This window comes from Mus caroli, unplaced genomic scaffold, assembly GCF_978045245.1.
Source record: "Mus caroli unplaced genomic scaffold, Mus_caroli_1 scaffold_4, whole genome shotgun sequence".
In the NCBI taxonomy this organism is placed as follows: domain Eukaryota; kingdom Metazoa; phylum Chordata; class Mammalia; order Rodentia; family Muridae; genus Mus; species Mus caroli.
The window spans coordinates 106,961,688-106,988,674 of record NW_028227259.1 but is presented as its reverse complement, the minus strand read 5'-3'; the positions used below and the strand labels follow the sequence as shown (position 1 = coordinate 106,988,674).

At 41.7% G+C, this 26,987-nt stretch overlaps 1 protein-coding gene and 1 long non-coding RNA gene across 6 annotated transcripts in view; one reads left to right on the top strand and one right to left on the bottom strand.

The window, feature by feature from the left end:
- Arhgap24 (Rho GTPase activating protein 24) overlaps positions 1-26,987 on the bottom strand; it is a 420,204-nt gene that overhangs the window by 109,809 nt on the left and 283,408 nt on the right. The window contains exon 1 of one of the 5 annotated variants that reach the window (XM_029477121.2): positions 15,988-16,149. The exons of the other annotated variants lie outside the window; for them this stretch is intronic. The gene's annotated coding sequence lies outside the window, so the exon portion shown is untranslated. Of the gene's footprint in view, positions 1-15,987; positions 16,150-26,987 lie in introns of those variants that run through there. 5 annotated transcript variants of the gene reach the window in all.
- Positions 18,275-23,680, top strand: LOC147005303 (uncharacterized). Its single transcript, XR_015046960.1, has 3 exons — positions 18,275-18,361; positions 18,499-18,692; positions 20,510-23,680. It is a non-coding gene; the product is annotated as an uncharacterized LOC147005303 (long non-coding RNA).

Genomic DNA, 26,987 nt, shown 5'->3' with positions numbered 1-26,987 from the left:
TTGTAAACATCCCCTCTTTCAGACATCCTTTCCCTCTCCTCTCTGCCTCTGTAAGCTCTTCTCCCTGTCTTTGCTTTTAGGACTCAGTCTGTGCACAGAGGCACAGCCTCACCACCTTACCAGATACAGATCTACTCTCTTACCACTTGGTCCAGGCTTGTCCAATGCCGTGCCTATGAATGCAACTGAGTTGTACTGAGCGAGTGTTTATTGTCAGACAAATGACATTGCTGTGTGCAAGGAGAGCAGACACACCACATTGGCCCAATACATATACTAGGATTGAAAAAAAATTCCACAATATCAGGACAGGAAGCACGACTATGCATCAGTAAAGGTTTTAAAATAAACAATGACAAAAATGCCAATCAGTAAAGTGCCAGGCACTGCCCTGGCACCTGATGTTAGGGCCTCTGGGTGCCAGCTAAGGGCCAGGTTTAGCTGTTCCTGCTTCACAAATACAAATGCTCTCTCTCTCTTTCCCTCTCCCTCTCCCTCTCCCTCTCCCTCTCCCTCTCCCTCTCCCTCTCCCTCTCCCTCTCCCTCTCCCTCTCCCTCTCCCTCTTCCTTTCTCTTTCTCTTTCTCTGTCTTTCTCTCTGTGTGTGTGTCTCTCTCCCTCCCTCTCTCCCTCCTTTCTCTCTGTCTCTTTCTCTCCAAGATTAGAGGAATGAACATTCATAGACAATGAACAATCTTAAAAATTCTTAAATTATATATGAAAAGCAACTGACCCATGGCCCATAAAGGCATCTATTGTTGCCTTGGTTGTGTGTTCACACAGAATTCTTAATTTTATCTGCTAATTGCGGCCTACCAATGGTAAGAATCTATAATATCATCCATAGTGGTCAGTAGTTTGGCATTATGTTAGCCTTGGAGTAAGACTCATACAAATGACTGGGAGATTTTTGCTGTCATTTGACCTGGGGGTCTCTGGGATCCATCAAGGTTATGACAACACCTGCCATGAGGGCAGGGCGATCCAGTGAGACATGGAGTCCACTGGTCACACTGTGAGTGTGCGGTTGTCCCCACCTTTCCCAAATGCCAGCTGGCTGGCACACCACACTAAACAGAAAAAGGAAGCCCTGTTCTTTTTCCAGACAGCTGGTCACCCAGACATCACAAACGCTGTATAAACAATGTTGACTAATTTCTGCCACAGCTGACGTGTATACAATGTGGCCTGCCAGTTCTTCAGTCACACTAGATCCCTGGGTCTGGAATAATGGAATTGTTTTCTTTATTGCCCCTTGTTTGATGAGACCTCATTGGGGTAAAGTGGTAGTTTTAAGTAGCTCATAGCCCTCGTGGACTTCTCTCACCATCTTGCAACAAGAAAGTAAAAGCACTTTACATTGCCTGCTCTTTGGCTGTGGGCGGTGGTATGTAAAACATCATCTTATAATCGGTGGAAGGGGGTGGGTAGGAGGTGCAGGCTAAGTAATATACCCAGAGTTCCCTGAGGGGCGTAGCAGAACCAGGATTTGACTCCAGATGCCCTGGCTTGAGAGCCTTCAGTAGAATATCATAGAAAGGAAAAACAAACAAACAAGCACAAAACTACATTCTTATATCCCAGAAAGTAAACATGGCATTAGTTCCTTTAACATTATACTCAGTAGTGGGGTCAGACGAAAGAGGAATATATTTCTATATGCTCACTTAGTATACTTATTTTTAAAAAGTAATTTCCTTTTGAGGGGCATGTATGAGACCCCCCCTCCCCCATGTCACTCCTCTATAGCATACATGAGATATAAGCTCAACAGGAAAAGTGTTCCTTACATTAATATAAAGTAGCCAAGGCCTTTAGGGCAGGTCTTGCTTATGTTGTTTGCTTTTAACCCTGGGAAGAAGATGAAGTTATCTGGCTTGTGAAAATGCTTACAAAGGCGACCTGTCTGCTACACAGCAAAGGCTATCATATTTATTATTGATATTCAAATGTCCAGAACTATGTTCCTTGTGTGGTCTGTAGACATCAGCAAGCCTGCTGCTTAAGGCTAGGCCTGTGAAAAGTTTTCCAATGTACTTTGTGTACAGGTGCACTCGGGTGACAAGAAGGGGTCCTTGTCACTACTTTGACAAGATGATGTTCAATTTTATCTGCTGTATGCGTACTGGACCTCTTTAATTTTGCAGGGGGAGAGAATTCTAATAACAAAGTTGAAATAAAAGCCAAACTACCATGACAGCAAAATATAATGATAGTATCTGACCCAGTCAATTCTCACGGTCAACTTGACACGGCCTGGAGTCACCTGGAAACAAGGGGCATTAACTAACCAAGTGTCGGATCGGGTTGACCCGTGGGCATGTCTACAAGGCACTGTCTAGCTTGAAGATGGATTTGTGTGGGCCTCACTTTAGGCAGCACCATTTCTAAGCAGGTGGAACTTGGTGTTTAGACAGAGCTATCTGAGCATGAGCCAGTGAGCAAACCAGGAAGCGAGGTGATGAGCTGAAGTCTGTAAGCTGAAATAGACACTTGTCTCTCCACGTCGCTTTGGTCATGTGCTTGTCGCAACACCAGAAAGCAAACTAAGTCATTGCAAGAGTCTGGTGTACACACTGGGCTTCCATTAGCCAGAAGAAATTCAATTCTCATCATTAGCAGATGAGGTTATCTTATGACGCCTTCTCCATGGGTGATAAAACTAAGGAGTCCAAGGGATTTATCTCAGTAGCCAGGGTCTGAGGGTGGGCTCCAAGGCACCATGTAATGTGGCTTCTGTAAGTAAGGAAAGTTCCTCTTAATATATGTTATATGGTTTTCAATTCCTCTCTCTGAATCAGGAAAGTGAACAAAAGTATTCTCACCTAACAAGCAAAGTCACACACCATATGCTTTTATGTTTACAAAAGTAGGGGTATTTCAGTAAAGGACAAAAGCAGCTTAGTCAGGAGGACATGGTGTGTACCAGTGGGGGATGGGAACTGGAGGTAGCCACTAGAAAGTCCCAGATGCCAGGAAAGCAAGAGGTTCCCAGGACCCAACAAGGATGACATTAGCTGAAATACCCAACAAAGGAGAGAGAGAACCTGTAGAGACCGTGTCCAGTGGGTAAGCACAGCCCCCGGTTGAGGGATGGGGCCACCCACCCATCTCAAAAATATTAACCCAGAATTGTTTCTGTCCAAAGGAAATGCAGGGACAAAGAGTGGAGCAGAAACTGAAGGAAAGGCCATCAAGAGACTGCTCCACCTAGGGATACATCCCATCTGCAGACACCAAACCCAGACACTATTGCTGATGCCAAGAAGCACTTGCTGACAGGAGCCTGGTATAGTTGTCTCCTGATAGGCTCTGCCAGAGCCTGACCAATACAGATGTGGATGCTCACAGCCAACCATTAGTTTGATCACAGGGTCCCCAATGGAGGAGTTAGAGAAAGGACTGGAGGAGTTGAAGGGGTTTGCAGCCCCATAAGAAGAACAACAATATAAACCAACCAGACCCCCCTCCCCAGGGCTCCCAGAGACTAAACCACCCACCAAAATGTACACATGGGGGACCTATGGCTCCAGATGCATATGTAGCAGACAGACGGTGGCCTTATCTGGCATCAATGGGAGGGGAAACCCTTGGTCCTATAGAGGCTTGATGCCCCAGTATAGGGGAATGCTAGGGAGGTAAGGCAGGAGTAGGTGGGTGAGTGAGGGAGCACCCTCACAGAAGCAGGGGGAGGGGGATTGGATACGGGGTTTGTGGAGGGAAAATGGGGAAGGGTGATAACATTTGAAACGCAAATAAATAAAATGTCCAATAAAAACAAAGAAATGAGGACATGGGTTGCATTTTGGGGTTGGATCCAGATTTAGTTCAGGAAGCTCTCCAATGCCCCAAGAATGGGGCCAAGGAGCACCCATTCTCCTTGAGGATACATTAAAAGCAAACCCCAGTTCACCATGTTCCAAGAGTAAGTTGCAAGTTGAGTTGCAAGAGATTGGCAGGCCCTTTACTGAATTACCAGGCATCGCATGGAACACCATCTTTTATCCTGTCATTGAGAATAGATTGTCTGCCAAAACTATTTAAAAGATGACAACTTGCAATGACCTTACTGTGCCTTCCTCACTGTTATTACTTCCATAATCACAGTTTCATAATGATTATTTTCCATCAGGAGAGACTATGTTTTTCATACAGCTCAGGACTCAATCTAGTAACAAGCTTGTGTTCTACTGAATGGAAGTAGTCTAGTCTACCAAACAATTATTCTGAATCTCATTAAAAATAGTAACAGGTAGGTCTAATAAAGGACAGCCATTATGCCGTCTCTACCAGCTATTAAAGCAGCCCTTTCAATGGCTCCATTTTCATGGTGCTGATAACGCTTTAGAGAGCCCAAAAGAAGAGACCAGAATGAACTGAGACATTTAAGATAATCAGCAGTTTTACGTGTGATACATTGCTATATGCCGTCTGCTTGGGTAATTGATTTAGCTCTCCAACTGCTTGCGCCCTTCACCCATGAGATTTGTAACATGAATGAACTGCCAATCGGTGACAAGATAAATGATTCTAAGCCAACTTTGAAGCTATTACCAACAAGTTGTGTCACAATGCTAAAAACATTAATTGGATTTTGATTTATAGAAGCTGTATATCAGGAGTGTTAGCTCAGCACAGGAAGAGCCTCTGTGAGCTGTCATAACAACCTTCTACTTTGAAAACGCCATGTTTCTCTTTCAATATAGAACCCAAAACACCAAACCCAGTCTCACTAAATATCCCAAACCTTATATTCACTGTAGTAAGGAGTGATAAGTGAATCACTGGACAGAACTAACAAGGGATGAGACAAAAACGTGGAGAATGCCAGAGGTCAACTGCAGAGCGGTCCACGGGACCACGTGGTCATCAGACCTGAGATGACAAAAGGTCTCTTCCTCCCCTAACTTTATCTTCTTTCCATACCTCACACTCATACAACCTTTGATTCTTGGAGACAAGATTTAAAATACAGCTCAGAAAATAATTCCTTGAGTATCCCAAGGAACCAGTTTACTTAAATATGTTTTAAAGTTAAGGTTTACCTAGTGCTGTGGTTTAAAGGGAAATGTCCCCTAGAGGAGCAGTTATCAGAACATAAGGTCCTTAGAAAGTGGTGCTATTTGAGGAATTGAGGACACCATTAAAAAGAGAAGCCTTATTAGGGCAAGCATGACACTGGGGGAGGGCTTTTGGGGAGGGCAGCCCACCTCACTCCTAGCGCCCTCTCTCTGTTCCTATATGCAGCTGAAGGCACCATCTCTCAGCTTCCTGTGCTGTTGACGCTGCCCCCCAGCCTCTGCCATGCCTCCATGCTATGGTGGACTCATTTTCATTGTAAGTCAAAATGAAAAGCTTATCTTGAAGTTGCTTTAGGGTGTAGTATTTTATCAGAGTAATCAAAAGTCGTCAGTGTCAGTTTGATTCATAATGTGCTTCTTTGATCTCACTGGTCACATGAATGACAATTTACTCTGATGTGATTGGTCCCTTCCAAGTCATCTTCAGTTCAAAGCACTGCTCTAATAGCTTTTTGTAAGCCTAAAATACTAAGGATATATTTTTTTTCAGCAAAGCAGAACTGAATCATGAGTTTGCCATGTCTTTTCAGTCACTTAGAGGGTACTTTCAGACATGCAAATGCCAGAAGTCTGGTGTCCTTATCAAAATGAGAAATTTAGACACAGAGACAGATACACATGGAGAAGATGACATGAAGGGACACAGAATGAAAACAGTCATCCTCAACTAAGGAGAGCATGAGTCTTCATCCAGAAGCTGGGAGAGAAAGCTTGATTATATGTATATATGTATATGTATATACACACATATATGTGTGTGTTGGATTAATGCTTTATCTTCAGTAATAAGTAACATGTGAATAGAAAGGCTGTTGGGGAATTCAATTTTGAGTAAATAATATTGATAAAAGTTAAAATAGTTAAATGATAGACACTTTCCATATTCTGGCACACAATTAACACGTATATGTATAAGTATGTGTATACATATATGTATATGTATATACACACACATATATATGTATATATACAAACAGACACACATATACATTTATATATACACATATATACATACACACACATATATATATATGTATGTGTGTGTATATATACATATATATATGTATATATATGTATATACATATTTCCCTCTTTGAATAAGGTTCTTTGAGACACGGAGTATGTTATGAATTCTACACTTTAAATTACTACTTTTAATGCTTGTTATAATTTGCATAATTAACTTTATTGATTCTTTTATGCTTCATTACTGTTTTCAAAAGCAATGGGACAGCTGCTCCTTTTTAGTTCGTTGTTATGTTTTTCCTTCCCTCTGCAGCCAAGCAGGGATCAAAAATTCCCTGGCCATGCTCTAAGCTAATTAATTATTCATGGGAATACCAGGGAGAATGGTCAGGTGCTGCACACAACTTAGCGTGTCTGTGAGAACTTCAAACAGACCAGAGTCTCAGCAGAGAATGACAACATGGCCTGGCTCAGTAGAGCAGGTGGTGGCATCAAGGAAACGATGAGCAGGAAACCTGCCTGGGGGAGGGAACAGAAGCAAGCAGGTCCAGGGCAAGCCTGCAAGGTGAGATTCAGGAGCTATGATGGCTGCTCATTGGCTTGTATCTAAAATAAAATGTCCTCAAAGCACATGGTTCAAATAAAGACAGAGGCATGGGTACCATTTATCTGCAAAAATAACTGCAATGAAAGTCTTTTAAAGCACACATTTTAGCGTGGTTATTTTGGGGTTCTAAAGATGGATTCAGAAAGATCACGTCTCCCTTGAGAAGCAGTACCCATTGTGGTTAAGCCACAGGCTATGGGATCGGAAAGAGCTCTGCGTCAGCCAAGGGTTGACTGGAGTCTGGTTAGCCTCTGTCTCAACTTCCTCTTCTGCCCAATTCCTCTACCTGTTATTTATAGCACTCTGGTGAGAAATAAAAGTGTTTGGGTGTGGAGAGCACTTAGGAAAGTGGTTGGCACATGTGGCCGTCACTCCTGCTATGCAGCACAGCATTTAAAGACCACTAAAGAAGGATAGTTAAGACTTTTAAAGGGTTTCTCCTATTGACTTCATGGTCAGTGCTACAGATCTGAGCACCAATGGTCACACAGTAGCAGAGCATCCAGTTTTCCCAAAGCTTCATTTGTACATAGGGAATTCATTTGATATATTATGCACAGCACAGTGGTTTTACTAGGATCAGAGTTTAACGTGTATTGTGTGTTTCTTATGTTCTGAGTCTTAGTGGAGCAGACCCCTCCTCATAATTTACTTATGTGGCCTAAGCATGTGTCACACCAAGGCTCCACCTGATGGAAGCCTCACTTTTGACCTCCTTTGGTGATGCTACATTTGTTCTGCTATTATAAGCTCTTGCTCAAGATGACTTGGGGCAAAGTTTAGCTCAGTCTCTTTAATTTTAAACTCTTCTGTGTCTGTCATCACGTGACCATCCTAACCGCAGCTTCCGTGTGACCTGCAATTTTAGGCAAGGGCAATCTGTTGCAGGGCAGCAAATCAAAACTGAATCAGGAGTTTGCCCATGCCTTTTCAGTCACTTAGAGGGTACATTCAGACATGTAAATGCCATAAGTCTGGTGTCCTTATCCAAAGGAGAAATTCAGACACAAAGACAGATGAGCAGGGAGAAGGTGACATGAAGGGACACAGAGTAAAAACAGTCACCCTCCACTCAGGAGAGCATGAGTCTTCATCCAGAAGCTGGGAGAGAAAACTTGATCTGATTATTTCCTTCTACTACTCTCTGACACAAACAAGATGCGCTGTTACCCTTGATTGTAAATGAGAAGACCATGGAGACAACGGCTCACACACACATAGCACAGTGGTATTTGATCCTCTGAGCACTGTTGGTGACAATGCTATTCTTCCTGACACCTTCAAGGCAGCCACATTTGACCTCTATAATGTGTTTTAAACTCCGGTTGCATAGAACCTGTCCTTTAATTCCATCTTCCTGCCCCTTTTACAGCTCTTCAAATTATTTGAGAATCGTGTCAATTCCGTTTCTTTTGGAGTCATTCTGTAAAGGAATGAGGGTTGTTTTCCGATGACCATACCATGCAAGTTAATAAGCATGCAAAGAAAGAAAACAAATCCATAAGGATTTATTTGTTAAGAGATGGGCAAGAGCTCTTGAGACGCGGTTTAGCCAATAGAGTGCTTGGCAAGGCTCACAAAGCTCCGGTTTCAATGTATATAGAAGTGGCCAATACCACATAAATAGCCTGGTGAATGGGGCCTATAAATCCCATCATGCAACGGATGAAGGTTGGAAGATCAAAAGTTCAAGGCTATTTTTGGGCTAAATAATGAACTTGAGGCCAGTCTGGAATACATGAGACTTTTTTCAATAAAGAATAGAAGGAAAAGAAGATGAGAAGGAGGGAGGAGGAGAAAGAGGAGGAAGAGGAAGAGGAGGAAGAGGAGGAAGAGGAAATATTAAAGTGATCTCACTGGCTCGGTAATGAAGTTCTGCAAATCAGACTCACAATAAATACAGTTCTCAAAAGACCAGATGACTAACTTCTGGAGTATTATGGAATGTTATTTGATCTCTCTGTTTTTTTTTTTTTTCTGTTTTCAGATAGGGTCTTATGTAGCTCAGGCTAGCTTCAAACTTCCTCAAGCTAGTCCTGAACTCATGATCTGCCTGTTTTTCCTCGAGGGATGCGTTAGGCATCGGCACGGACCACATGAGTGTTTCTACTTTTAGATGAATAAAAACGTGACTGTGACTTTTCCCTTAATGAAGGGAAAGCATTCCCTACTGGTGGCTCTACCATTCTGATGGTAGTAAAAAACCTGAGCATTTAAAACCTGTGTGAGAGTCTGGACTTTCACACAGAGAAAATATTGCTATTAGTGAGCAAGGACCATTGAGACAAACATATAAAACTGAGGAACAATCAATACTTGTCCCTGACAAATGGTCTTGTAGTTTGGCGCTTGTGCTCACCCCTTGATTTCTGCCAGAAACCTCAGACTTCAGTTTCTTTCCCTTTGATTTAGCAGGTGTGTTGCATTCTGTGTGTTCAAAGCACACCGAGTTTCTCTTTCTGGTCTCCCTTTAGACAGCTAATGCACTCCTGTAATCAGTATGCTTTTATGCATCACTATTTGTTGTGGCCTTGTGCTGAGAGAGAGAGAGAGAGTGTGTGTGTGTGTGTGTGTGTGTGTGTGTGTGTGTGTGTGTGTTGGGGATGGGGGTGAATCAAGACGACTTTGAACATTAGACAAATATAACCCAGAGAGTTCAGATAAGAAATCTTGGTGTTTTCCCCCCCTTGGTGGTATTTTAAAAGACTCTTTCATGCACTTTCTTTTTTTTCATCCCTCTGCCGCCGTCTCATTCTTCTCTTACATATCATCAACAAACATAGGTGAGTATCTTTTCTGAGTATGCTATTGTGTCCGAGCTGCTGACAGAAGTCATCATTAATAAGACATCAGTTCTCTGATCATCGTGTGTCCCCCTCTTCATTTTCCACTCATTTCTGCTGTTCTCTTTATCCTTGTTCTCCTTGTCCGTCCATATCTTCCCATCCAATTTGAAAAATTCATTTGCCCACCAAATCCTGGTAATCCATTTGTTAAAATATTACTATCCACCGGCTAACTTTTCATCTGCTGTGGAAAGCCTATATGAAGTTAATTTATATGTGGCTAAGGCTGACTGTACAGATAGATGTAAGGCATAGGCCCAGAAAGATTAAGTCACTTGCCATCCAACCGCTCATTCAAGGGTCGTAAAGGAGGCCAAGGCTCCCCATTTTCTGTGTTCATTGCTCATGATAAATGTTTCTGAGAGTTAAGCTCATCCTCGACTAACACCCAGTGACCTCTACGTTTTCCACCCGGATATTTTAGCGTGCACACATCTGACCCTCATGTCTAGCACTTAGACTAAATTTTATCACTGATTGTTTCTGGAAGTGATTGTGTCTCCCAAGTTTCAACTAAAGATAAACTTTAAAAATATTTAAAAACCACATATGGGTTTCTTACCTAATACAAACCCACAGGCAGAGGTTCAAAGTATAACTAGGTGGCCTGCTTGAGTGGCCACAGCTTTTGAAGTTCTGTGGACTTGCCTTAATCTGTTGCTAGGAACATTGCACATTGCTCTAAACAGGCTGCCAGGTTGGGGAGCTGAGCGTGACTGATGTGTTTCTGTGAACAGGTCAGGGTTTGGTGTGAGATGTTGTAGGAGGTCATAGTGGGGTAGGGAGGAGCGGTGGCGGGCGGGGGCTGGGGGTGGGGGTGGGGTAACTAGAGTGAATTCCAGGATAAGGAAATCAGCTGGAAGAATAGGAAGTGAAAATGAGAAATCACAGTCTCAGATAAAAGAAAGCTTTTTCATCTGAAGTTCACCATCTTGACTGCTCAGAATCGTCAATTGCTTGGAGTTCGGTGCAGTCCAGCATGTTAACCTCTGGAGGGCCCACACATAGCTCACAACACCCCATCTCATTACTGTAACTGTGTTAATGCCAGATCAGAATCCCACAAACCTCACTGGGAGCCCTCAGCCAAGTATGGCACATTGGAACGGGGAACAATATGAGCAAGACAAAACAGTCTCTAGCTTTTCCTCTAACACTCACACTCACGTGGGTCTAGTATAGAACACGTGCTGTAACTTCCCCTTCACTGTTTGCTCCTGGGAAGTCTGAAAGGCACAAGGGAACACTGGGGCATCTATACAGAAGGCCACAGTGGACCCCTCATTTCTACTGCAGCAGAGTGCCCCTCCCCCTTGCTTATGGCAAATTGGGGACATTGTATTGCATCTATTATGCCACAGCCTGCTTCCATAACACTCTCAGCTTCATATTTTATGTCTTTGACTCCTACACATTGATTTTTGTGTATCAGGCATTATTTTTTTTACAAGTGGGTCCTTGTACCAGTTTTTGATACTTCTCATTATTGACTCTTCCTTTCCCCTGGCTTTCAAATTCCACATGTTTATATACTAAATTCCAGCAGGAAATGCCACTCTGTCACTGGGATGGAAAAAGAAAACAGTGAGCTAAGACCTTTCATGCCCATTCAAACAAGAAATGTATTTTCTCCTTTTTAAAATATTTAATGGATAAAAAGGCTGTTTTCGAGTGGAAATGTTGTGATTCTGAGGTTCTCATTCTTTCGAAGCAGGAGTGGAAGTGTGAATTTACCCTGTTTTTCAGCGGCCCATCTTGTTCCACTCCTTGATGCCCACATGCACTGTTTCTGAGTTCAAAAGCAGAAACATTGCAACGACACTCTGCCAGGTCAGCTCAAAGCTGAACTTCTCACTAGTTTATACACGGTTCGACACTTGCTATGCTTGCTGGTCTAGGTTCAGCTGGCCATGGATCCTTGTGTGTGATGGGCAATGGGGCTTTTGTTGAATCAGAATTATCAACATCGTTTTGATATTCTTTCTTGAGTTTGTTTATGAAAATCAAACTGAAAACATAAAAGCTTTGTAGTAAACCTTTAGAGCATTCTAACTCAAAGATTGGTTAATTTATTCATTTACTCTTGCTTATGAATATTTGTTGAGTATCTACCATATCAAATGATCGTCTCAGCCAAAACTGAATGATGAATTTACACAGAGTTCATTCTCTAAAGTAATGCCAGCCTAATTGGAGGGTGACTAGAACCCTCATTGGGAAACGTCTACTGTTGAGATCTATCTGAAATGATAAGTAGCTGTACAGGGCAGGAAATATACTAAGCTCATTTAATAAAGAGGATTCATTGCTCGTCAGTCCTTTAGTGGCTTACAGTATTGACACTCAGGACAAGGGAAGATGGTTCTTTATAGCTACAAAATAATATCTCTGGACATACTGTCATGATCCAATGACTGGTTTCCTAGGCGCTATTACTCATGATACTAAGAGTTGCAAGAAATACTTCTTTAATACTTCATTATCAAGACATGTAAATCATGGTGATCTTAAAATAGTCCACCAAAGAAGATAATAAAAGCATGTTTTCATTGATTTAAAAAATACTGAAGTATAAATCTTGGAAATTCACTTAAAACCCAATATGCCATTGGATACTTGGCAATGATTTTTTTTTCATGAAGAATGACCATGCTCAGTAGCAATAGAACTACGTGTCTCAGTGACCTTTGGTAGTAAGAGTTTGTATTGTGTGGTGGCGAGTCTTGGGGATTGATCACAAGGCCTCGCATGTACTAACTGGCCCTGCATCACAGAGCTATGACCCAGTGTCTTGATGATTCCTGAAACTGTACATTGATAAGAATGTTTGGGTTATTAAACAGAGTTCACACTTGGTTGATAATTAGCACTTTCTTTAAAATCGAGCCTATGGCAAGATGCGTCTCTTTTCTAAACCTGTCTAGTAGGCATAACTCAAGTATTTAAACAGGAATTATGTTGATCATAATATATAGATACACACCTCCAATTTCTAAATCCCAACTACAAAATTCTCTATACTGTCGCTTCTTAAACACCGACCTAATTCCACGAGTGGAAAATATTAGCCATGACCTCCAATGGCAAACTGCTGTCAAGCCACAGGCAATGAGAATATGTGTGAAATTACCTCCAGGTTATTTAATCATAAAATACCCACGAAAGCAAAATGACCATCATGACTACAGCTGAGCCCTATACTCAAGAAATGTCATACTTATACAAATATGCCAAAATTCAAAACAACAACTACCAAAACCAAAACCAAGCTTCAGTCACGGTCCCGGGCATTTTGAAAAGGAACCTCCAAGTCCTTGGCTACCTCCTCGGATGCTAACCACAGTCACAATCCTCTGACAACCACCCCTTCTTCTTCCTTAGAAGACGTCGACTTTAAGATAAATAAGGCCGGAAATCAGGGATACAGACCAGTTGCTGAAATGCTTTCTAGCATTCAAAAAGCCCTCAGTTTTAACTCCCAAACTCCACAAAAAGAAAATGATGTCACCTGGCTGTAATTCTGGCTCTCCAGAGGTGGAGGCAGGAAGATCTCAAGTTCAAGGCTGCCCTATGTTACAAAGCATGTCTGAGGGTATCCTGAGCACTATGAAGTTCTTTCTCCAAAAGAAAGGTCTTCTAAGTAGATACGGGAGAAATGTGTTTAGTCTGTGTCACCAAAGAACAGTCTTGAGCCTCACCTCTTCCTAATTCACCCTCCAATCTCCTATATCCTCAAAATCTACCAAAGGAACCAATCTTCTCTTACTCTCTTTCCGTGCATCCCTTTCCTGCCTAATTTAGGCCTATCTAGGGAGCCCAGGAGTAAGCCTCAGGAGCATTGCACACGACCCCTATCCCGTGGGACTCTATTGTCCCTTGAAAGAATCTGATAAGTGTAGTAGAAGCTAGGGACTAGAGTGCCAGAGCAAAGATACTACGTGGACTGTAAGCCACCTCCACACACCACATGGTCTTCAACTCAACTTAACAACACACTGAGTCAGTCAGTGGAGAGAATCCGTCTAGGTTTACAGGCCCCATATGTATAATAGGCATGCCAGGCACAACAGAGAACCAGTGGGTGCATTCTGACCGTGAATCTCTGTCTTCCCTTTGCTCACCTTACTTCCTGCTCAGGCAGTGAGCAGATCACTTGACCTCTGAGAAGTTAGGGTTCCTCTTCAGGGATAAAACATTGCTGACTTCTCACCGATGTGTAGCTTGTTCCATGATACAAATCAAAAGAAGTGTCATTTAATAAGTGAAGGACGTAGTAGTAACTTTAAAGCCCTGATTAAAAAAACCCAACTCTGAAAGTAAGAGCAGTGGAAGAAAACCACAGCATGCTAAGATTCATGATTTTTAAAGTTTTAGTTAAGGGAGTGTAATTGCATCAGAGTAAATGTATTTGAACAGGCTGTATACTTTGAGACCAGGGCCTTTAATATGTAAACTTTCTGGTTCTGTTTTCATGAAGTTAGCTTGTCATGTAAGAATAAACACAGACACAACCCAAGGTCCTTCTCCTTGGCTCGGGCTGATTATGTCTCATCCAGGGCGACCGCTTAACCTTTTGCATGAAAGATGAGCAAGGGTACAAGTGGGCCACACTTGGACATCCGAGCCTGGTGTCATTAGAGAGCCATGCATACTCCTGGCTTTCTATCACAGGGAGAAGAACGTCATTCCCGTCATGCAGTTAAAGTCATTCTAAGCACTTAAAACAAATGAGCCAAACTGTGGACTGTGGCAGGAGACACCCAGCCAAGTCAAGGGTTCAACATGAGAACAGCCATTATTGATCCTCTGTACGCCTCAGCCTGCAGCTGTGACGTGGAAATGTGCTGTTCCAACTCACTTGGAAATCAGGCAGATGGTAGAGCCCTGTTATTCCTGTGAATCGGTTCACAGCATCTTAGATTCTGAAACCAAGAAGCCATGAACAGTAGATTCTGAAACCAAGAAGCCATGAACAGAGCGTTCAAGGCTTGAAGCACTTCCTATGAATGTGGAACCAGGTAACATTTTAGCTTGGGGCTTCCAAACATTTCTGCTAAACCAACAACAGGAGAAACAACCATTTTGATATTGTATGTTACTTGTTGATTGTTTTAAGTAACTTTCATACGAATTGAATTCTAATGAAACATCTTCACCTTGTTCATTTTCGAAGTCCACCTCTATGTAAACTAATCCTGAAGAACATTCCAAGGCGTTTATGTTAACGGTCTTAGTCTTTGCACCGGAATCCTACTTACGTAGCACAGACAAACACATCCCACAGGGTGACAGCATCTTTTATTAAAAATGTTTGTTCTTGGCTTCCTTTTTGCTCACCCCAAATTCCCTTAGGAATGACACTGCTCTTTCAATCTGAAGTGCAACATGTGAGGAGGTAGGGGTGCTTTGCGGTTCTTTTCTAAGTGCTCCTCAGTTGGTACGGTGCCCTTTCCTAATCACCATCCTAATTTTCTTCTAATCCTACTTAGACAACACCTGAATGCTATCCTTTCCCTTTTCTGAAGTGTGACTTATGACTGAATATATGCTATATATTTATTTAGTTGCTACAAGACGGTACACCTCCTTCATTCGCTTTATAGGTTTGGTTTAAGCAGCGAGCATGCTGAAGTGGCTAAGGATTAAGAACCATCTGTTTACCCAAGCACATGGTTTAGTTCCCGTCACTGGAATTTGGGATGTGTGCTATGTGCCCTACACACTTTCACAAGCTCACACAGTATCCGAGTTATCCAGCAGACACAACACTTGAAGTTGTCCAATTTAGATGTCCTCACAAAAACAGCTTACACACTGTTCGGTTAATGAGACGCACATCAGAGGAGAAGAGCTATTGGGTTTTCTTTTGGTTCTGAGATATTTAAAATCACACAAGCATGTGCTGTCATGCACATTCACACAGGAGCGCACGCGCCAGCACACACACACACACACACACACACCTCACACCCCACACCCCACAACACACAGATGACCAAGTAGTTTTATGATGACAAGCAAATACATAGGAACCCCACACTACTTCTGTCTAGGAGACTCCACTTTAGAAAGTTTCAGTGCTCGCATGTATGTAAACAAAGAATACATCACATCATGAACTTAAAAAAATATTATTTCAGACTTTCACTAAATCAGTTTCACATACCTTTCAGTTAGCACTGAACCTGTATAAGGACAGCTATGACACTTGGTAGCAGTGATTAACAGAAGGATTCAAGGGGACAACACTGAATGACCACGTTGTGGGGAGGAAAAGCAGCTAGCTCCCTGTTGAATCTGTTGCCATGATCCGGACACATACTGTGGAGAGCAGAATGGCCTCTGATGGCAAACAAGGGCATAAATAAAGCCACGCGCAGTCCACGACCTGAATTTGTGGTGATATACAGACCCCCCAATTATGAAGCACAATCAACAGCAATACCTGGCAATTTGCCTCCAAATTAAAGAAAAACCCCCGCTCTCACCTTGTACACACACTTCAGTGGTCAGTGACAGATGCAGGCTGGGAGAGACAGCAGCTGCTCTGCCCTGAGCGGCTTAGTGAACACTGGAGCCGGCTCAGGTCCCACTCCGTTTGCTCAATGCAGTTTCTCCCATGACTCCATCACCCAGGAATGGAAACCAGGGCTCTCTCTCTCTCTCTCTCTCTCTCTCTCTCTCTCTCTCTCTCTCTCTCTCTCTCTCTCTCTCTCTCTCTCTCTCTCTCCTTCTGTGGAGTCCCTGGCTATTGAGCCCAGGTAAAAAATGCTGAGTTCTGCAAGGTTACTGCAAGGTGAACACAAGCAGAATGGGCGGGGGCGGGGGGAGGAGGGGCCGAGAAGTAAAGACCCTAAACTCCAGACACCTTGCCTTTGAAGAGAGTCTAAGTCCCATAAATCAGAGCTGGGACAATAGGAGGTCAGAGAACAGTGAAGCTGAAATTCTGAAATGGCATCGGGCCAATCAGCCAACTCAGGGGCATGCTTCCAGCAAGGAGCGCGCGCTCTCTCTCTCTCTATCTTGCTCTGGCTATGTGTGTCTCTGTCTCTCTGTCTCTCTCTGTCTCTCTCTGTCTCTCTGTCTCTGTCTCTCTGTCTCTGTCTCTCTGTCTCTCTCTCTGTCTCTCTCTCTGTCTCTCTCTCTGTCTCTCTCTCTCTCTCTCTCTCTCTCTCTCTCACACACACACACACACACACACACACACACATCCCACTGGCAGGCAGGCATCCGTGTAGTTACACTAATTAACTAGACACCTCTGTTTTTCAAGCTATACGGGCTTTGATGCTATTTTGTAAGTAACAAAGTTTAAGAGAGAGATCCAATACAATGAAAACACTGGCCAGAATCAAATAATACTTTTAACAGAAAAAAGTATTTTTTTTGTTCCATACTAACTCATAGTAAATCTTTATTTGGGGCACACACTGGAATTATGCAACAATCCCCCATGCTAAAGAAATAGTAATGATGTAGGCTTTTACAACGCTGACAGAGTCAATTTAAAATTTCTCGTAAAAATTCCTACCATTCCTTTTCAAGAGTGGTCTTGACTTACACACACATTTTAACACCGGCAGGCGTCACGCAGGCATTTCTTCTGTAACGTGTACCTGTATGCTACAGAGTGATGCGAGTGTCATAGACGATTCCCAATCGATGGTTTCAAGTTTTTAGCTCTCATATATTCATGTTCTTTAAAGCGAGGTAGGAGCGAAATCAGGCCTTTTCAATGTCTTCTGAAACTTACTTACATGGTTTATTTTCCTACAGGCAAACAATTAGTTACTGAGGGGCATCACATGAATTAGAGGCTAGCCCCACTCCTTAGCTGCTTCCCCCATTCTCTGAATTCTGTTTACCTGCTGTGTGTGACCCTTTGAGGCATCAGAATCCTGATGACTAAAGCAGGCATTGGCTGTGAGCTTTGTCTACTTCCTGGGCTGGTGGGGATGAGCCGGAACAATGAGTGGGTCAAAATGCTTTGTATACTGTGGAGTCCTGGGGAAAGGGCACTTAACTTCATTTTTTTCCTCCCTCCGATTGCCCTGCTGAGTATTGTGGCCTGTGAACTGATGGCCATTTTCTAGGACTCCATGGGCTCTATGGAGAATGATTGCTTCGACTGGGCTATAAATAGAGTTAAAGGTCTTATTGAACTGCTGTCCTCTTTGTAGCCAGTCTTGATGGCAGTCACTGCATGGCCAGAGTGATTTAATTGTGAGCAACATGACCTCCATCTAGGCTCTGAGGGAGGACGAACCAGACCAGTTGAAACTCTGTTTTGCCCATGTGCAAGACAGGTTTCAGGGTTAACCCGGTATCCTGGTTGACTCCTGTTGGTGGGGGCTGGAGAAGATGGTTAATGAAGGGGAAAGGGTGGTATGGAATGCCAGGTTCACTGTTGAGTTAAGTCAGTAGCACACGCATCCGGGCATTAATGCTAATGTTCTCACGATGACTTGTGCATTATTTAGAAGTTAGGTTGTGGGAGACACAGAGGAGGGAGGCAGATAAGGAACAAGAAATGAAACAATAATAGAGCCTCATCTGTGCCCAAGAAACACACGGGGCTTGGAGGCTTAAGGAAGGAATGCTACGTCCATTAATTCTCATAATAACCCTAGGAGGTAGCTGCTATTATCCCTTTCAGCGATGAGAATTATTAGCCTGCTCACAGTTAACTAGTGATTAGTGGAGTTTAAATTACAGCCAAGTCCTTCATGACCCAGAGTTCCCATAGCCTGGACAAATCAGTTAACTTATAACTTCCTCAGACAGAGAATAAAGTCTGGTTTTTATATGGTGAGAAGGCAGAAGTGCAACTTAACAAGAAATGTTCTTCATTGTTTTTACAAGGCAAGTCAAACTTACATGGTGTGCAACAATCTTAAGGAAAATACGCTTTGATATTTTCCAGCACTGAACTCGTTGCAAGATGCAGAAAATGTGATCTGATTTTTAGGTTTATTTTATTTGTAATTATTTATGTGTAGGTGTGCAAGTCTATAGGTAGGCACATGAATACTGAGTGCGGTTCCCACAGAGGCCATAAGAGGGCACGAGATCTCTTGCAGCTGAGGTTGCAGGTGACTGACTGGCCAGGCAAGACTGCTGGGAAACAAACTTTCTACAAAAGCAGGTACTTTCTCTAAACCGGTGAGCCATCTCCTTATTCTTCATCCCATGGGTAAGTTTTGATATTGTGTGTCAATATTCTTTCTGTAGTTTGGTATTATGTGTTCTTTCTGTAGTTTTAGTAGGGTCCTGTCTATCATCAAATTAAAGAAACAAGTTCAGTAATGTTCTCTATAATACAATGGAACTCTCCCTTCAAAATACAACAAATGCATTTTCTTTGCTTGAATGTCTTTAAATTATAAAACCCCCAAGAACACCTTAAAATGAAACAAGCCCATCTCTTCTTGACATACTTTGACATACATGTAAGATGACTATTCATTTCTGCCAACTGTAGTGTTAAGGTGAATAGAAGAATCAAATTTTTAGTTCTCTTGGGTCCGAGCATGTTAATGAAATGCCAAGTTTGTTCCCACTGACGTTCACTGAGAAGCTGGAGCAGAGGTCTGAAGTGCAGCCCTTCGTGGGCTGTTCACGTGACTGGCTCAGGGCCAGGGCCAGCTAACGCATGCTCTGTAGTATCTCCCACCAAGCAGCCCCTGTTCCTGACCGGCCCCTAGGCTGCAGGTTGTTTCCACCTTTCATCCGATTTCACACATGTTACAATCTTCTCTGAGGTTGCCTGGTGATACAATGTCTCTGATTTAAAACAAACAGCCAAACAAAAAAACCCATCTGTAAATAATAGAGCCCCACAGCTTTCATGAACTCAGGCCTCTCAGCTGTCCCCACATTAACCCAGAAGGCCTTACACTGGACCATCTTGCAAATGCAATCACTACGCTGTTGCAGACACTGCAGACAGCGACCACCCTCATCCTCCTTGGTCATTGGCTAAGACCGGAATGATACAATAATGCAAACAAATGTCAAATAGATCACCTGTAGAGGAAAAGAGCAAGCACACAGTTTTTTCATTTAAGTTTTCTTTTTCAACTTTAGTTCTGCATTATGGAACAACCCAATGCCCTGTGCCAGGCGCTGGTCTGTGATGCCAGCTTTGGAAGGCAGAGGCAACAGGACCAGGCCTTTAAGGGCTTTCTTGGCTACATTCTGAGTTCAAAACCAGCCTGGCTAAAGAAGAACCTGTCTCAAAAAATAAAACCAACCAAACAACCAAGCAAACAAGACAACAACAAAATTACCTGTGACATCTTAACTATCCAGTTAGTAATTTCAGTAAAGAACTCTCCCTCTCTGGCCTTTCTGGTATTGCTACCGAACCTAAAATGTTTACTTTAGATCTTACTGTGGAGAAAGCAGATTTCACTTAAGGGGTGGATTTCTATGTTAATATGCTGTGAAGCCTATCTTGACATATACAACATACATCAAATGGGAAGAAAAAAACCCTATTTTCTCTTCTTCTCTCTAAAATCATTTCCTTCCAAATAAAGAAGGATAAAACACCTACAGACAGGTTTTTTTTTTTTAAATCTAGTTAAATAATCATTTAAATAAAATCCACTGACACAAGTTTTAATTGTTTATTTTAAAAAATTTAAAATGAACACAGACGGTAGGACACTTTGTTTAAACAATTATACTGCTTTGTTTGATACTTTGTTTTATAGACTAGTAACTGCCTAAATGAATTATCATAGCCCCAACCAACAACGCTAGCAATAAAGCAACCTCAAAGCCCACGATCACACCCTCTGTGTCTTACTCTTAGAACCTTTACTTTTCTCTCTTGTATGAGAGATGCTGATTTTGGAATCGCAGGTTGAAAAGCAGCATGAAGGAAACATCAAAAGCCTGAGGGAGAAGGCAGTGGGAGGCCAGGCAGGGAGGGAGATGCACAGCTAACATTGCCTTGTTCTCCTGTGGCCCCTGCCTCACTTTCTCTTTGTGGGAATGTTGCAGCTTCACATGAGCCTTCCAGGGGCTCCAGCCTGAAGTCCTCCATGGCTTCCCACTTGGATAAAGGTTGGCCCATGGCTCAGCAAACACTGCAGTTTGGGAGTATCATAAACTGAAAATCCCTTCACACATTCAACCTGCTGAGCATCCCAGCTCAGCATCCTGTAGGGCATCTGCTCTTCATCCTCACGGGCCTGTGACTGAAGTGAGATGTGATTCTATGGCTGCCAAGCATTGTCAGAGAAGATTGTACTCTGTAGATCTGGTCTTGGAAAGAAAGTACAACCCATACTTCAAAGTATGGCTTCTGGGGAACACAGAGCTCTTCTGTAACATGATATAATTTAAAAGAAAAGTCTAGAAGTCAACATATCCTAAGACAGGGACTACCTATCAAGTGTTTTAAAAATGTTTAAGACTTTAAAATATTTTTATGTTTGTAGACATCATTTCCTGTTTCTCCTTAGTGGTAACTTTTTTCTAGGTGGATAATGTCTATTTCAGTATCTTTTTCTGTCGGAAGAGTAAAGAATCAATGTTACTCTGTTGTTACTGTGGCTTTCCCAGAAGCCACTTTTGACTTGTTTGTATTTTTGCTCCTGTTTTACAGATCTTTTTTATGTAACCTGGAACAAGAGGGCAGAGAATTTGGGATGGCATATCATACATTTTAGAAAAACAGGAACATTGAAAGATATTAAAAATGGTAGAAAAAGTAGTGAGAAGTGTTAAGGGAAGGAACTTAACTCCTGGGCACTCAATGGCATCCTACTGATCAGGATGGCGGAACATATTTGAAATCTCATAAAAACAAAGCATTACAGTGTAATCCCCCCATTACTTCCACCCTGCACACACAGGCTATGCCACAACAGGCCATTCTCTCAGGACCCAGGAGACCTGCACTGATCACAGGCCAGCTGCTCTTCCGACTGTGCTGTATCCAGGGTTCTACAAGGAAGCTCATGTGCACAGGGACACAAACTCCTGCTCTTTAGCAAGTGGAACCTTGAGGGTCCCTCTCCTAGAGCACAGTGTCCAGTTCTCAATATGCAGGTGTAATCGAGGCTGATTCTTGTTTTTACATTGTAAGTTGTACTGTATGTATAGTATGTGTACTATCATGTGTGTTGCATATTTCATGATGTAATAGTGTACCCCTAAATAGCATATTAAAACAGTGACTACATTATGATTGGAATTTTGTAATCAATATCTAACAATATAGAAAAATCTGAAATGTTTAACATTTGTTGAAAGCATTTATCTCTAAGAAATGAGACTACGGAAATTTTTCTTGCCATTTGTTTATTTGCCTTTGTAAATGTTCTGCAATGACTTCAATATAGTAAAACATACAAACATCACACACACACACACACACACACACACATGCACACAAGCACATGTGTGCGCAGGCGCGCACCCATGCACCCACACATGTATGCACGTGCAGTGCAGATTTTTAAATGTGTCTTTTGGCAAAGCAACTGTGTCATGTTTATACTCTGTGGAGTTGGACAAGGTTGGTCCTGAGCACATAATTGCCGTGACGTGTGACACCTGCATCAGATTATCCATGAGTATTATTAACAAAATTCTGCACATTGCAGAATTATAAGAAAAATACAGAACTGCTTGAAGTTCAGTGATTTATTTTTTATTTTTTTATTTTTTTATTTTTTTGTGCATACAAAATGGCACTGGAAACTGAGAGTGTATCTGTACGTGTATGTCTGCAAACTCCAATCTAGAGAGGATGGATACGGCACAACTGTAAAACATAGTCACTGTATTAAAGTAACTGCCCTTCACTAGAAGGGGAATAGTTAGTTATCAGGAGCCCCAACAAGTCTACTATTATCTAAAAGGTACTGCTGTTCTAGAACATTCCAGAATGACCTGCAAAATGGCAACACAGATTTGCTTGAGGCGTGCAGACCTGTGGGGAAGTGGCATGGCTGAGTCTACTTCTGATTGATCTGTTGTTTGTGCTTTACAGATTGTTTTTGATGTAACTATTACACATCATGAGTAAATACCAGCCTGTTAAAGAGACAGCACATGTGGATTTGCCACGTCTATGTTTCTTAGGGGAAAACGACTTAAAATAAAAAAATCTTGATACCACTCAGATATTTGGACTAAGCATAAAGCTAATTTGCCTGCTAAAGAATTATTAGTTTGTTGAAAAAAATGTTTGAAAGATTGGACAAATAGCAGTGGGTTTCCTTTTTAAATTCAAATATATTTCTCTAAATGCTTACTTGAAGAAAAAGATTCAGTAGTGACACAGACAATATTTCAAGACAAAAGGATTTACCCAGGGACACAGAGCAGATACAAATGTATCAGGGAGTTGGTCCTACACTATGAGCACTGGGCCTGAAGCCAAAAGATAGGATGCTTCATATTTTTAATATAACAACCTGAGAAATCCTATTCGTAGAAGACAGAAAATGCCCGTGCTCATATTATACCTTCCCTAGGGCATGTAGCTAAGCACAGATATGCACTGTCACCATTATTATTCTATAGTAAGATATAACATTTTAGTTACTAAAAAATCAACAAGTTACAACTATGTGCTATTGTGTTACATTCATTTGGAACAAGGTAATGTTCTGCTAAGGTTTGTCTAGGTTCATAATTAACAAGGCTTCTAATTAGACACTTTTACAAAAGTAATACTCAAAATGTAGTTTTACTATGGTATTCTATTGGGTAAAATACAGTGCCACGATTAAGTTGATTATGCTCAATAGTAAAATCACACTGTGTCTCTTGTAATTTTGTAATCAATATCTAACAATATAGAAAAATCTGAAATGTTTAACATTTGTTGAAAGCATTTATCTCTAAGAAATGAGACTATGGAAATTTTTCTTGCCATTTGTTTATTTGCCTTTGTAAATGTTCTGCAATGACTTCAATATAGTAAAACATACAAACATCACACACACACACACACACATGCACACAAGCACATGTGTGCGCAGGCGCGCACCCATGCACCCACACATGTATGCACGTGCAGTGCAGATTTTTAAATGTGTCTTTTGGCAAAGCAACTGTGTCATGTTTATACTCTGTGGAATTGGACAAGGTTGGTCCTGAGCACATAATTGCCGTGATTTCCATGAGAATATATTTCTGTTTAAATATAAGGATCTTGACATAGAAGAAAATTGTTTTAATTGCTTGATCTTCTAAATATTATGTATATTTTCTATGTATCTATAAGCATATGCATGCAAATGTATAATGCATATGTGCATGCCATTTTGTATGTATGCATGCATGCATGCCTTGCATTTTCACATGTAGAATTTTAATCACATGGTCATAGTTTGCATATACATTTCTTTACTATTTCCTTTAAAACGTTTTATAAGCATTTTTCTTATGCCCACCATTTTCAAATCGGACATTCTAAAATACCCTTAAAGTCTTTTTTCTCTCTGTGTATCTTTATTTGTCTTCCATATATACATATAAATATAATTTGTTATTTCAAAGCCTTTGTAACATTTGGGGCATTAATATAATTTATATAATTTCTACCTTTCACTATTGTGGGTATGACTCGATTCCTTCCTTAATATCACCACACAAATGAGAGTATCTCTATTTTTCTGTTAAATTTTATTTTCAACATTTCTTTTAGAACACATTTCTAGAAAAACAAAGAGGAGCCTGATGTGAAAAGATTATTCTTGAAAATGTTGTCTTTGGGAAAAAAAATAGCCTACATCAATGCTAAAGGATTCGTTTGTAGAGTACCAACTGAATTCAGGAGACAGCAATTTATGACAAATTGTTACAAATTTCATAGATGTCGAAATCTTTATGCTAGTTTTCCATGTTCAAATGTCCTCAACTTGTGCACATGTTATAATTGTATGTATTTTTAATCCTAAAACAAGCACAGATATTTATGCAAATATAGCATGTAACTAAGATTTGATGCTAATGTTCTCATAAATGGTGGCTTCGCTTGCCCCTGCTGCTACGAGTTAAATGTTCTTTAGGTATATTTTAATCACCACCTTCTGAGGAGCCACTGCCATTCATTTGATAGGTTCCATCTTTGGATCCTTCAAAGGTTTCAAAGTGCATGATCAATAAAGACATCAATTACTAGCTCATAATGGGATGACTTCCACACTGTAGTCACACATCATTCGTCTCCTACCAAGTCATGACGAAGCATCTTCACATTTCACTTTCAGAGTTTTATTAGGCTCCTGGTTGTGGTCTTTGCAATTGAACCCTGGGCCACACGCATGGGAGGCCTGTGCTTTTCCACTGGGCTACAGGCACATTGTTCAACAGGGGTTAAAAGGCCATTATTTTATTTTGGTGCATGTGTAATATGCTCCTATTATTTTCTCCTTCTTTAAACTAGGAAACAGAAAGCGACGATGAAAAGAACTTTGAGTCGTATGTAAGCGGAACTCTTAAACTGAACTCCAACTATGTCAAGGAGTAATATTCAGCGAGGGCCACATTTTAGCTCTGTGACTCCGCAGTCAAATATTAAGTGGAAACAATAATAAATATTGGTCCATTTTAAAGAAATAAAAGCAACATACGCCGAACATTACTATATCAATAGAGTGAAAATTCCACTACTATAAATGCTCTTATCTGCCGCTGCTCCTCTGCCAATTCTAGTATTGTAAGGGTAATTGGGAAAATAAGGAAAATCCACGACTAAGAATCAGTAGCAGGGGCAGAAAAGGCGCGGGAATAGAAATGAGTCGTCTCTACCTTTTCTTAACTGAACTAGTTGTGCCTGTCACTCTGACCTCCCCTCCATCCTCCTCAACTGTCAGACAGGCACTTGGTGAGGCACTTCCTGAGAACGTAAGGCTGGCATCACACGAGAGCCTGCGCCACATATGTGATTTACTGCTAGGCGACTCCAGGCACGTGCTATGATATGCGGCCACCAGCTCATAACTATATTTATGTGTAAAGTCAAGAATAGAAACATCCATGAGTGCCGGGCAGTAGTGGCGCACGCCTCGGGAGGCAGAGGCAGACAGATTTCTGAGTTCTAGGCCAGCCTGGTCTACAAAGTGAGTTCCAGGACAGCCAGGGCTATACAGAGGAACTCTGACTCGACCCCCCCCCCCAAAAAAAAAAAAAAGAAAGAAAGAAAGAAAGAAAGAAAGAAAGAAAGAAAGAAAAGAGAAACACCCATGAGCATGCTAAATTTATAATCCTATCGATGGAGCGTTTTTACAGCTGTGTTTTCCAAACTGACAGAATGACCACCTCTTTCCACGACGCCCATGGCATTTTCTATCAGGAAGGGTGAGGGCTGGTGGTGTAGCTCAGTCACGTGGGCAGTCAACTAGCCTATAGGAAGCCTGGGGTTCAGCGCCCAGCACTGGAAAGGAAAAACATGGAAGGAAAAGGAGATGAATGATTCTGTCAGTTATAGAAGGATTAAAATGCAGTGGAGACTGGGTGAAAGAGGAAATTAGAAGCTGTAGAAGATGCAATCAGAGGTAACTGAGGCGGGCAGCTCTAACTTCACAGGGAGTCAACAGTGGGCTTCAGCTTTTATATTGTTGGTTTTTTGTTTGTTTGTTTTTGAGACAAGGTCTAGTACACTCTGGACTACAGAGTGAGTTCCAGGATAGTATGAGATAAGAGTGAGTACTAAGGTAGCCTGGGGTACAGTCAGCTAAGGTAGCCTGGGGTTCAGTGAGCTAAGGTTGCCTGGGTACAGTAAGGCCTATCTGAAAAATGGCAAACCTAAATTCAAAGAAAAAAGGCTTGAGGCAAATTAGTATTATTCTGTAGCATCAGGTAACGTTTTATTAAATCAAACTAGAGAGAGAGACAGAGAGACAGACAGACAGAGACAGACAGAGAGTCGGACTCCACAGCTGGGGTGATGGGGTGCCAGATGCAAAACCTTCTACCCCAGAACACCGTTAAAACAGCTAAAGAGCCAATCCAGGCATATCCCGCGTTGACCCCAGACCCTGATAAAAGGGAAATAAATTATAATAATTTCTACAAGTTTGCACATTGGCAGAGTCGCCTTCACTGTTCTGTTAATACTTGCCTTAAAATCTTTATCATGTGTACTGATATCAATCCTGAAAACATATTATGTTGGAAAACTCTCATTTTATAGGGTATTTTCAAACAAATAATTTAATAAGTGCCCACATGCTTCACCACGTAACTGTATCCCAGTGCTGTTTCTTGATACAGAACACTGGAGACACACATGCGGAAGGGTTAAACTACACCCCACTCACCTCATATACATAAAAGTAAGGGAAGGCAAAAGTAAGGGCAGACATTAGGAAAGAAGTACAATAAATTATGTGTGAGTCAGCATAACCTTGCCCTGGAAAGTGATCCCAAAAGTATAGACGAGCAAAACAAAAGCAGGCAGGTGGTGCCGAGCCAGACAAACCCGGTGATCAACAGGTGAAGACACAGCCTACGGAAC